This window comes from Haemaphysalis longicornis, unplaced genomic scaffold (genome assembly GCF_048455015.1).
Source record: "Haemaphysalis longicornis isolate Haplotype H1 unplaced genomic scaffold, Haemaphysalis longicornis Haplotype H1 scaffold_12, whole genome shotgun sequence".
NCBI classification, from domain to species: Eukaryota; Metazoa; Arthropoda; class Arachnida; order Ixodida; family Ixodidae; genus Haemaphysalis; species Haemaphysalis longicornis.
The window spans coordinates 48,471,609-48,483,920 of record NW_027526225.1 but is presented as its reverse complement, the minus strand read 5'-3'; positions in this window follow the sequence as shown (position 1 = coordinate 48,483,920).

Below are 12,312 nucleotides of genomic sequence, written 5' to 3'. Positions count from 1 at the left end.
GCAAGTTAGTCCTCATCCTGGAACGATACGCTGCTACTCGACGTAGCAGTCAGTGTCGCACATGGCCGTGAGAGTTCACGTTGAAATCTCTACCCAGCAGATTCGTCCTAGGTCAACGTTGAGTTTCCCCTCCCGCAAATTCACGCATAAAGGAGCAACCGTTCACGTGTGCATGCTGATGCGCGAACGACACCAGCTCGAAGATCGCTACCCAGCCCTTCAACCTCAACGGGAACAACACCGGCCAAAATCTCACTCCCGGAGGCCTTGAAGAAGTAAACACGAAACAAGTTGTAGCGTGGTAAATTGTGGTATAGTGGCGTTTTGCCATAGTCGACTGATGTATTATCTTTATTGGCTCACGTCGTCGTTTTAAGGGGGCAAGTTACTCCTCATCCTGGAGCGATACGCAGCTACTCGACGTAGTGGAATTGAAGGCGGGAAAGTAGGCGGCCTCACGTTCTGCGGCAGCAGCTTACCGTTGTTTTCACGTCCATTCGTGCATGTATGCACCCGGCGCTCCTTCAACACCGCTCTTCTTCCTCCGAAGGAACAACACACGTCCATCCCACAGCGAGTTCAAAGGCGGCTGCTGATAACGACGCTAGCACATTTCTGAATCGATCGAGCAACTTGTGAAAGAGGTATTTGTGGTGGGGAGGGGACAAAACTTGTGAAAGAGACGTTGGTGGCGGCGCGGTGGAAATAAAGGGCGGTGGCGAGCACATCGTCACCTCCGGAAGATAAAGCCTGGATCCTGGCCATATACAGCTTCGCTGGTTCTCTTTGATGCATCCTCCATGGTCATTTTATGGGACATTTCCGATGATGCAAACTAGCGAATCGGCTTGACTTCGCACACTGAGCGCAAATTAAGCACCTACCGATTAGTCGGCCGGCCGGCCGCCATCGTGTTGCGCAGTGAAACATCACTCCCGACACTATTTGCGCCCCGAAGAATGTGGCTTTATTTTGTTCGTTTGTAGACCCTATGTATGTATTTATTGTACTATAGAAGGGAAGGAAAGTCCTCCAGCAGGCGTAAATTGTCTCGCCTAGGGGCGGACACCGGAACGCCTGCTGGTGTAGAGCAGGTGGGATAGGGAGGAAAGGGTACATAGGAATGGGGGGATGGGGTAGAGAGCTTACATAAATCATATATAACGCATAGGCAAAATAAAGAAGGAAAATGTATACAACCTCCAGGTGAAAAAGGGAAAAAAACGGAGTTAAGCAATAGAGCAAAGGACGAATACATATAAACACCAGAAATATAAATAAACATCTAGGTACAGGACACAATAATGTAGCAGAAAAGACACCTGAACACATAAAAAGGCACGCGCCCACACATATACACACACACGAGAGATACAGCAGCAGTAGCACTGTACTGCAACCTGCGCAGTTACATGATGTTCTAGCGGAGTGCGCTGTGGAGCCCCGAGGCACCCAGGGCCTCGAGCACTTTGTCCCGCTCCCTGGCACTGCCTGGGGGGCAAAGCAGTTCCTCGGGCGGCCGCACTCCTCGTACCATGTCCAGAAGCTCCGCCCGCCCTGCCACCAACTTGGACACTCGTACAGTACATGCGCAAGGGTCTGCACGGGCGCTCGGCAGTGAGTGCAGGCGGGGCTGGCCACCCGCCCCAGTCGGTGTTTCCGCGCAGGACGGGTGACTGCAGTCGACGATGCAGGCGTGATGCCCGCACAGGCGGCAGGCCCCCTCCGACACGCAGCCTGGTCCGGATGTGTCGTTGAATGAGCAGGCGTGCGTCGTCCGCTGCCGCCTAGGCCACCATGTTCGAGGGAGGCAGTGCGTGTACCCCGGCGGCCAGCTGGTTCACCCGCTCGTTGCCATCCCTGCCAATGTGGGCGTGGAACCACTGCAGGCACAGCCGAGTGCCCCGGTCCGCCAGCTGCGCCGCTTTCTCCCAGATGCCCCGCACCAACAGGGAGTGCGAGTCAACGTCCCGAAGACGCGCTAGGGCCACCTGGAAAGTCGCACAGCAGGGCGCAGCCCTCGGCAAGGGCTCCATCTCCAGCTGCAGGTCCAGGCCCCGTCGGACACCCACCATCTCAGTTGTGGCCGAAGTTCAGGCATAGGGCAGCCGTGCCTGCCGGGTGGCCTCTCCCAGCCCGGCGGCCGCTGCGGCCAACCCCTGCTGCTGCCGCACCGATCCGTCCGTGTAAACAAGGGCGTGTCTGTCTAGTTCGCCCCACACGACGCCCCGTGCCAGCTGCAGTTGTCCGCAGTGGGGCGTCCGCCTCTTGCTGCGCAGACATGGGATGTCCAACCTCACGTCAGCTGCCAGAGCACGAGCCGGGCCACCAGGTCCCGCATCCACGAGGGCCACCACCTCTTCGTAAAGCGCCAGCATGCGCCCTATGCACGAGTGGTGGTGGCCCATCAGGCGCTGAATCAGCGGGCCACCCCCCATCCGCGCGCCGCAGCCGTTCAATTTGGCCAAGCACCCGCTGGTCAGTCGTCATCTCGAGGATTCACGCCCCCGCCCCGGCCAGCGTCTTCTCGCACGGCGTGCTCTGGGGCAGGCCGAGGCAAGTGCGGACCCCCTTGCGGTGATCTCTTTCCAGCTGCCGCCAAGTTGGTTTCCGCAGGCTCACCAGCGGCCGCGCATACATGAGGAGACCCACAGCGGAGGCACTGTGCGTCCGGAGAGCCGTCCGCTGTGAGCGGCCCCTGTCCCGGGCCACCATTTTGTGCACTGCCATGGTGGCCAGCTGCGCCCTGGCTAGGAGCTCCTTGGCTGCCTGCTGGAAGTTCCGCCGGTGTTCCAGGGTGAGCCCCAGGCAGCGCATCCTGGTCCTCCACTGGAGCTCCTCGCCATCGATGGTCAGAAGCCGGGTTCATCCACAGGCGGCGGCGTCCGGATGCACCAGCATGGCGTCTGTCTTTGCTGTCGACAGTTGTAGGCCGACGAGCGCCAGCTTGGCCCGGACTGCATCCATGGCCGCCTGCAGTTTGCAGCCGCATGATGTGAGGGCCGTGGGTCGGTAAGCCGTGACTGCCACAAGGCCTTTGCCTGGCTTCAGGATGGGCGGAAAGATGGCTAGCAGCCTCTCAGGTGGCAGCCGGCCCATGCCTTGTATGACGTTATAGGCTGCCAGGAGCCGGCCGGACCCCCCACCTCATCCAGATTTCGCATCATCAGACTATTCCGCTTAGCGAATTTGGTGAGCCGAAATAACGTTACATTACCGTATATGTATTACACAGGTTTGCTTGAGACGCTCCGCTTACTTCGCTTCACTGAACTTGTAAGCTACGTGTGCCGGCGCAGCTAGTACACTTGTAGAAAATGAAAGGCCGTACTGAAAGGTAGGAGCAGAGTCAGCGCAGTAGGCTATATAGAATAAAAGTCGACCGAAACGTTTATTGTAAAGCGTAAAACCGTGGTACGAGAAGCACTTTTTCGCGGAGTGAACAAGGAGCCGGGTCGGTGACGCGACCGCAATTTCGCGGTCGCTTTTTCTACCTAAACGAATGCTGTCGCTCGTGATCAAATTTTTTGCGGGGCTGAGGCGAAGCGTCATCCAAGCAATGCTCATTTCAGCAGCTGGGAGTGCTGTAATCCCACAACTAAACAATAAAGGCCCAACCACATGCAGCGTATTTTCGGCGTCGCGCGAGCGTCAGCGTCGTTCGGCGTCGACGAGCGTCAGCGCGCGCGCCAAAATTCACGGCGCCGTGGGCTGACGCTCGGGCGACGCCGATATCTACGCTCGCCAGATATCGGCGCGAGCGGCGGAAACGGCGCTGGTGCCAGTTCCCGGTTGTGCCAGTCCCACTCGCTGTTTTAATGGTGGCCGGCATGCCGAACATCGACGCTGGGGCATTAATAACTGCAGTCGCAGCCCGCCCCGCTCTATGACAGGCTGAACACAAAGATAACAGATAACAAGAACAAACCCCGCAAACAGACGTTGTGGGATGAAGTAGCAGCAGCCGTGGCGCCTGGTGTTGCGGACAGAGGTAAGGCACTTGTCACCAGCGCTGCAGCCTGTGCGCATAGTTATTGTAACAAGTCGTCATTGTTTTCGTGTGTTTCTGCCGCAGAAACCGTGCAGAAAAAATTGAAGTCCCCGCGCGACAAATACCGGCGACTGTTCAATCTCGTGCTGGACGCCGAAAGAAGCGTCGAGCGCGCACGCCGGCGCGTGATTTCGCCGGTCCCATGCGGTTACTCGCCCTCTCCTGCGGGCCCGCGCGTTGACGCCGAACGACGCTGACGCTCGCTCGACGCCGCAAATACGCTGCATGTGGTTGGGCCTTAATGTGCAGGCCGGGGTGGGCTTCAGGGAAGTATGCATGTTATTTGTGAACAGTCAAACCAGTTGTAGCTATGTGGTATTGAGCGCTACGCGAGTGGATTTCTCATCATTCGGGTTCGAACCCTGCGCGCGATGTCGTTTTTTTCTTCCAATCGTTCAACTGTCAGCCTTGCGTCCATGCGCTTTCTTATTCCCTTCTTATGCTGTTTGGTGCTTCAGAGAGAAACAGGCATGCTTTAAAGTGCTAGAAAAAGGCCTCTCGTTTAGCTCCTACGATGGAGCGGAGGGCTCTCAGCTACTGCGAACGCTCCTCCTTGTCAAGTTGGGGAACGGTGGTGGCCGGCTTACCTGCCCCATTTTTAGAGCCAACAACATTGCAATAGCGGGTCATGATGACTCCCAAAGTATCGCTAATGCGCGATCACAGATAATGTCGAAAGCCTCGGACGTGTTTCATGGAAGCAAAACCGAAACTAGCTCGAATAAAATGAGCCAAAAGAACTACATTCCCATCCATAAGCTTGTAGCCAATTGTATTAACTTTTTTCTAAAGGAAAAAAACGACACTGACACACACGCAAGTGCGTATTCACGAACTTCATTATCTCGAACATCGTCCAATCACGTGGCAAGAAAAGTTTTCGCCATTTCATGTCACTGTGTAGTTGTGTCAGCCCGAGACGCCGCATGGAATTCTTTTTTTCTTCTTTCAGGCTTTATAAACAAAATACTGCTTTAGAGAACAGATAAATATTAAAGAGTAAGTTTGTTTGACCTATACAATAGGATGCAAGCGCAAAAAAGTTTAACAAATTCGCATCAGTGTCTTTTTTCAAAGGAGATAGATAGTGGACGTGGGTGTCAAACTGACTTCGCCATTTTTTGAGCAATCGACGGGCAATTTTGGATGGTGTGTTTAATGAACCTCTACTAACCATATGCAGCACTTCATACACGAATATTTAATTGGTTTATTTCAAAATCCAGAGTTTTTTCGCTTTTTTCTCGGCTTGAGGAACATTTTGAGAAAAGTTTTTTTCAGGCAAGGGCTGAAGCACTTTTTAAATGTGTTAAAACACCCCAGGCTTTCTTCTGAACCAGCATTGTAATCGTGGCCATAGCCATTAATTTTTTAAAACATATCTACGTAGCACAAACACAAATTTCATTCATTTTTGAAAGAAGCAAGTTTTAATAAAAAGACTTTTGGTAAGAACATGCTTACTCTGGTTCAGAGTGTGTGTATAGCATAGATGAAGAACTCACAAAAATGGTTCCGGAAACTCAAATAGTTGAAGGGAGAATGGGCATTTTTGTAATGTTTTTTTTTGTGTGTGTGTGAAATCGCGCTGCCAATTGTTCGTTTCCTTTATTAAAATTGTCACTTCTGCGCGGATTCCGAGAAACACGATGCAATGCTACTAGCACATGGGGACTTAAGGCTTAAAGGACCGCTCTCATAGGCCGAAAAAGAAATCAAGTGCGTGTGCGCAAACAGAACGATAGGCGGCCGACCTGACGTAAATAACCGTTTCGCAATGCATGCGCAATGTTATTTCAAATAACGTAGCGCCATTGCGGCATACAATACACTACCGAAAAATTCAAGTAACTTTGTTCTATATTGGATTATATTCATCAAAATAAACGTTACCACGCGTTTTTTAATAACAATGTACATACGACTCTGCGTCACGCGAAACTTACAAAGAGTAGGCGGGGCCACACGGGGGCGCGCTTGGCGCCATTATTAAATGACTTACGGTGCGCATCTGGGAATGCCACTTCGTCCCGACGTTCTTGAACAAAGAGTGTCATAGTATTTTGGCACTATAATAAAATATCCAATTTGAGTAGTTTTGCCTACCATCCCACCTAAAGGCTTTCAGCGTAAAACCGGCTTGTCAGAGAGCGCCTGGATGCAGGGATGAGTGGACGGGCCATCCAGTCATTGTTGGCGACTTTAATACGATGTGTCCTAGCCAGTCAATGAGAGACTCCTGGTATTTGTCACAGAAGGCCTCGGGGGGGGGGGGGGGGGCGGATGTTTTAATTACCCTAATGTACGCAATGTACGCACCACAGTATAGACGACCTGTGCAGATTTAGGTTTGCAAAAAAAGAAAAACCTGCTGCGTTTTGTGCCTGAGTCCATTGCAGGGTAGCACAGTGACCATATTAGGGTCATTATTGTTGCCATTTAAAGCAAACAACCCCGCTCATGCATTTGTCTCTGTTAAATTGTTTTATCGTGCATTTGATTTGCTTAACCCAACCGCTTCGCTGAAAGACATGGTGGATCTAAATGTTTATGTGAAAGATTCAGTTAGATAAACCTACATTCCTCGCGTAAACCTACATTCCTCGCGTTAGATAAACCTACATTCCTCCTGAAAATCAGTTCGCGTATTTGCGAACTGATTTTCAGCAATAGTCCCGCACTGGCGGCCGGTGACAAGTTTTAGCTGCTGCGGTGTGTGCGTTATCGTGCGTACACCGCACAGTGGGCTGCTTGCCGACCGAGCAGGCAGATGCTTGCCGTGGTCGCGCGTGTAGCGGCCGTTTTTGCCCGTTTGTGCCCGCTCGTAAAACCAAATGAAGGTGGTCTGGTATTTTGATGTCACCTTAGGTGTGGCTGCAACATATCCCATCGTTTAATTGATGGTTTGCACTTTGAGGAAAGTGCAAGCCCTGATCCGTTCGGGACGTGAACTATGGCCTTCACCCACGGCCAGCATGCCGTGGTTTTATTGTGAGTTACGTTTGTAAGGGCGAAACCCGCGACCAGGACGGAAGTATATTTTGTTCGTCCGCTCTTATCTCCTTAAGGGTGTCGTAAACACATGTTAGTCATGCGGCAGTCCCGCGCTGGTGTGTTTCACACGACGAGGACGGATGCTCGCGAGTTCGCCAAAACGTAACAGTTTTCATTTACTTACCATTTTTAATACGAAAACATTATGTACCTTACGAGTCAGAACGTCCAACGTTGTTGTTGAACGTACAGATTTATTTATTATACCTTAAAGGCCCATTGAAAAGCACTGAGTAAGGGGGGTTACATTTTTGAAAGAACACCAAAAAAAATAGTGGTGAAAAAGAAGAAAAGACAAGTACGCAATATAGAGTTTGGGTAATCGGCTTACAGACGTAAATGAAACACGTCATACACGTTTCTAACAGACAATGATCACAAACGCACAGGGTTTTTGTGGAATAAAAAACATCACAAAAACACAAATACAAGGGGGAAACACCCATAAACAGTAACAATATTATTCTAGCAATTCATCATTACACAATTACTAGAAAAATGTCGGTGCATATTTTCGCTAAAGCTATCTTGACTAAGTATGGATGCAATTTGGTCAGGAAGATCATTCCAGTGCATGATTGCTCGAGGCAATGCAGATGAATTGAAAGCAAGTCTCTTGCCAAAAATTCGCGTGAAACTATGACTATTATGAAGGCGTCGTGACGTACGTACTGGGGCGTTAAGAGGACGCGGGTTAGGTGTGACGCGAACTATGTATTGGCGAAAAAGGCATAATAGCGCGATAGTGCGGCGGGTATCTAGCGGCTGAAGTGATAACTCTTGTTTGATTTGGGTAACGCTAAGATGACGGTCGTACTTGCGTGTAATAAATCTGGCGGCTCTGTTTTGAATAGATTCCAGCTGGACGATTAGGTAGTTTTGGTGAGGGGACCAGATTGCCGACGCGAATTCTAGCTGTGAACGAATAAAGGTTAGATACGCATGTTTGCGGACAAGGGCTGGTGCGCATCGTAAATTTCGTCGCAGGGTGATCGGGTGATTCCAAAACGGCCAACCGTTCGAAGACCGAAAATACCTCAAAAAAGCTCAACTTTTCTGAGGGGGGTTTCCGCAAAACAGCATAATGTCTGGGAAGTGGGAATTTGTTAATGTCGGTCTGGATGAAAAGTGAACAAGGGGCTAGAAGTTTCCAGACGAACAGCTTACCTCAACCTGGCGCATTCACTGTTCCTGCTGAACAAAAATGTGCCTAGTGCGTGCGCCGTTGCACACTCCACACGTGCATCCAACCCACGGAGAGTGCTGTTTCTGGGGAAGTTGGGGCCTGAAGTGTCGGCAGATCGTCATTTCGAAGCGATTCTCGCTATATTTCGTGATGGAACTGCTCATACATCGTATGTATCGCCAGCACACCCGACTAAAGGGATTTCCCGCATTAGGTGGAAAGAGGCGAGGAAATAATTTCCAGACCTCACCAACCAAATAAAAAGCTTACTTTCAGCCGGTGGTTATGGCTAGGCGTAAGACTTCATATCTCTTCAATGAACACAATCCTAGTGTTGGTGCAGTTGGTTGAAATTTTGTGCGAACAGTTTATCACAAAAAATATGCAAATAACATGTTTTTTTTTTCAAACCGACCAATCTGCAATTCTTGAAATTACTTCTTGTGTGAAGGACAGCCATGACGCTTGTGTAGATCGTATTATTAAGCGTAGGCCGCTAAAGTGTGTCGCTGTAGAAATTAGTACTTCGGTCGTGTATGTATGCAACTGCATTCTTTCACCAGCCGTTTTTTTTTTCAGAAGAACGAAAACTTTCTCGGGTGACAGTTTTACATAGAGGTCGCCCCATCAGCAATCCAAATAAACTTAAATCCATTTCAGTGGGTTCAATGTTCACCAAAATAGTAGAATGCATCATAAAGAGATGAGTAGCAGCATTCTTTTCATTAAACAACTTTAGAATAAAGGACCAATTTCATCAGCACAAAAGAAGTCCGTGGACGTCACGCTCCATCGACGGATAGAATCAATTTTCGGAAACATTGAGAGGAAGGTACTAACACGGCATATGTTTTTAAGAAAGGCATGTGGTAGCGTTCTACATAATGTCACTTTATGAAAAATACTTTTATTTTACAGGTATAGCGGTGCTGCATGGTTTCTGAAAAGGAGATACCTTGCGTCCAGGTCTCAATATACTGAAATCAACGGTATTCTGTCAGACACCAAGCACATACATTTTGGAGTTTTACCAAGGATCGATTCTCGGTCCAGTTCTCTTTTGTTTGCATATTAACATTAATTGTCTGCAGGGTAAAGGAATGCTGTTATTATACTGCACTGATGCGTGCTCTGCTCTTGTGGTCATATTCATAGACTCTTAAAGAGGCAAATAATTTGTTGCTCAACTTATATCGATGGCTCACATAAAATGGGGTAGAATAAAACATATACAAAACAAAATACCTGTTGTTCTGACCAAAATTAAAAACAATTTTCTCGAACGTGGAATTAAACTTTATGACGTGGATATGCTTCTTAGGAGACATGTTGCTTCCTTCAGAAAGCAAAACTTCTATTCCATGCAACGTTCCATGAAGCTTTGCTTACAAAGCTTTGCTTACAACAAACCTTTGTAGACCTGTTGATGCACTACACCGGCTAATAAGCTACAATCTGGGATCAAAAAACAAGTTTATTAGGAGCTTTGTCACTCACGGTTAAATTATTGCTTTATGGTATGGTCTACCGCAACGAAAACGAACCTACGGAACCTTACGCTACTTCAGAAGCTATGCAGAGGAGCTATTGCAATTTACAGTATTTTGAAAGCTGTACAACATTATTTCCAAATAATGTAATATAACTGTTACGAAAAATTCGCGTACAGAAACTGTCCTTGGGTGTTCTGCGACGAATAATTTTGATAAAATATTGTTTGAACCGAATTATCATGCACAAGGTAGCTCACATGAACTGAGAACAAGCTTGATAGGAAAGTGTCGTCCTCGAAGAACCTAGAATGATCCGAGGTCAATGTCGCTGAACTCTGCCCTCATCAATCAATACCCTAATGTTATAGATCTCATTATGTACATTAAATTTAAAAAGTAAATAAAAAATATCGAAAGACATTTTACTGATGGAAATAATGTTTCTGGCTAGAGCCGTTGCTAACGAATTTATTTTCGTCACTGTGCAATGCCCCAATGATTATATGCGTGCAGTATACGACCATTCTTTTGTTTCCTGATTTTCTGGTTTAACAATCTCTTGATAATTTATGATTATTGTTATTTTTTACTGGAATAATTACACCAGCACTTATTTTAAAATATATATATATACTTGTATATTGGTGAAGATGTGTAGAGTTTTTGAAATGAGTCATATCCACAAACTGAAACCAACTCAGATAAATTGTAGTGACAAGAAAAACTCGTCAACTTTCATCTCCAAAAGTGGATGCAACACAATATGTTAGATAACACCCGTCGAAAGTGTGCGCAGATCGTACTTTGTGTCAAACATGAGTTAGATTCATTTGTGGCACGGTTCAAAATCATAAAAATTCGTTTTCCCAATGTGAGTGTGATTTAGGTGTGACGTCCTTATAACCAACATTACCACCTCAGGACTCCCACCTCAGGGCCCGTGCCGTCCGGTAGGAATCATCAGTTAATTAGTACAGTTAAAAAAAATTAGGGAATGTTTAGTGAAATTGTTTTGTAAACTCACCCTTATCTGTAAATAATTTTGTCAGTAGGCTTCCCCTGAATGAGATGTAAACTATATCACATAATACCTCTGACAGTGTTGAATTTACGTCCGGTAACAATGTTTCGCTTTTTTCTCAATTCCGTTTGGGTCGACCTATACGAAAAACTTCACCTGTAAATCGTCTTCGCACTGAATCTCCATTTTTCTTTCTAGTTTTGTGCGGAAAAAATCTGCAGAACTCCAGAGAATTGCCCACTAACGGGTAGCATTCTTATGCCGCTTGTCTGAGTGTGCGTTCTTTACAGCCCCATTTGGCTATGAGTGGGCAAATACGCTGGGGTATTTTATTGTATTGAAGTTTTGTTTTGTTTCTTCTGGCCAATGATGTAAACCTGTACAATCATAGCGATTAGGTGCCTTTACTTCGTTGATTATATATTTGCCGCTGTAGCAAAGCATAGGACAGGGTGGTTTGTTTTCTCTGTTTTATAAGCATTCCCGACGTCTTGTCTTGTGTTTTTCAAGTTTAGTTGTCGTTTTTGAAGACATGTGCAAGATGCATATTTTTATTAGGTCCGGCCGGCGTTCTTAAATGTATATTTTTGTCTTATTTCGTAATTTATTAAAATTCATTTCGACCATTTCGACCAATTATCGCCATTTACGCTATTTAACGGTAAAATGTGTTATTCCACTAGTCACCCGCCGCGGTGGCTCAGTGGCTAAGGCGTTGCGCTGCTGAGCACGAGGTCGCGGGTTCGATTCCCGGCCGCGGCGGCCGCTTTTCTGATGGAGGCGAAAAGCAAAAACGCCCGTGTGTACGAGATTTCGGCGCACGATAAAGATCCCCAGGTGGTCAAAATTAATCCGGAGCCCTCCACTACGGCGCGCCTCATCGCCTGCGTTGCGTCGGCGCGTTAAACCCTACAATCAATCAAATCAATATTCCGCTAGTCAAGCATTTGTGCCTAAATGCACGGCATTACACGATTCTGTCTTTGTCGCTATTTTAAAGCTAAGCTTAAGAAATCTCGTCGAGCTGTTTCGCTTCGCTGTAGATTTAACCTTCATTTGACCGAAGCTGTGCATCACGTTACTCGCCGGGCTGAGCTCCGCAGACGGTCGCGTTCACCGCTGCCGCCGCCGCAGCTGCTTGGCGCATGCGCTCTCCGCAGCTGCTTCGCGCCTCACCACGGGACTTGACGCATGCATGCGAGCTTGACCATGAAAGAGAGCGAAGCCGGGCCGTCTTCAATGAGCGTTGCGCGAGTGCTGCAGGCTTCGAGCCGTTGGCATCCTTGTGTATTCGAGCCGCATCTGACTACCCGTGGGGGTCACCCGGCGAGCCTCGGTAAACTCCGGAAGCGAGACCACTAGCCTACACAAAGGCAGGCTTTGGTTAATGGTAAAATATCTACTGCTAAATCAACGGCTAACCAAGCGAAACTGAGATTTTACCAGGTTTATCCCAACTTTAGCTTCGCATATCCAGCGTTAGCTGAGCCAAGCCGCGGCAATTTTT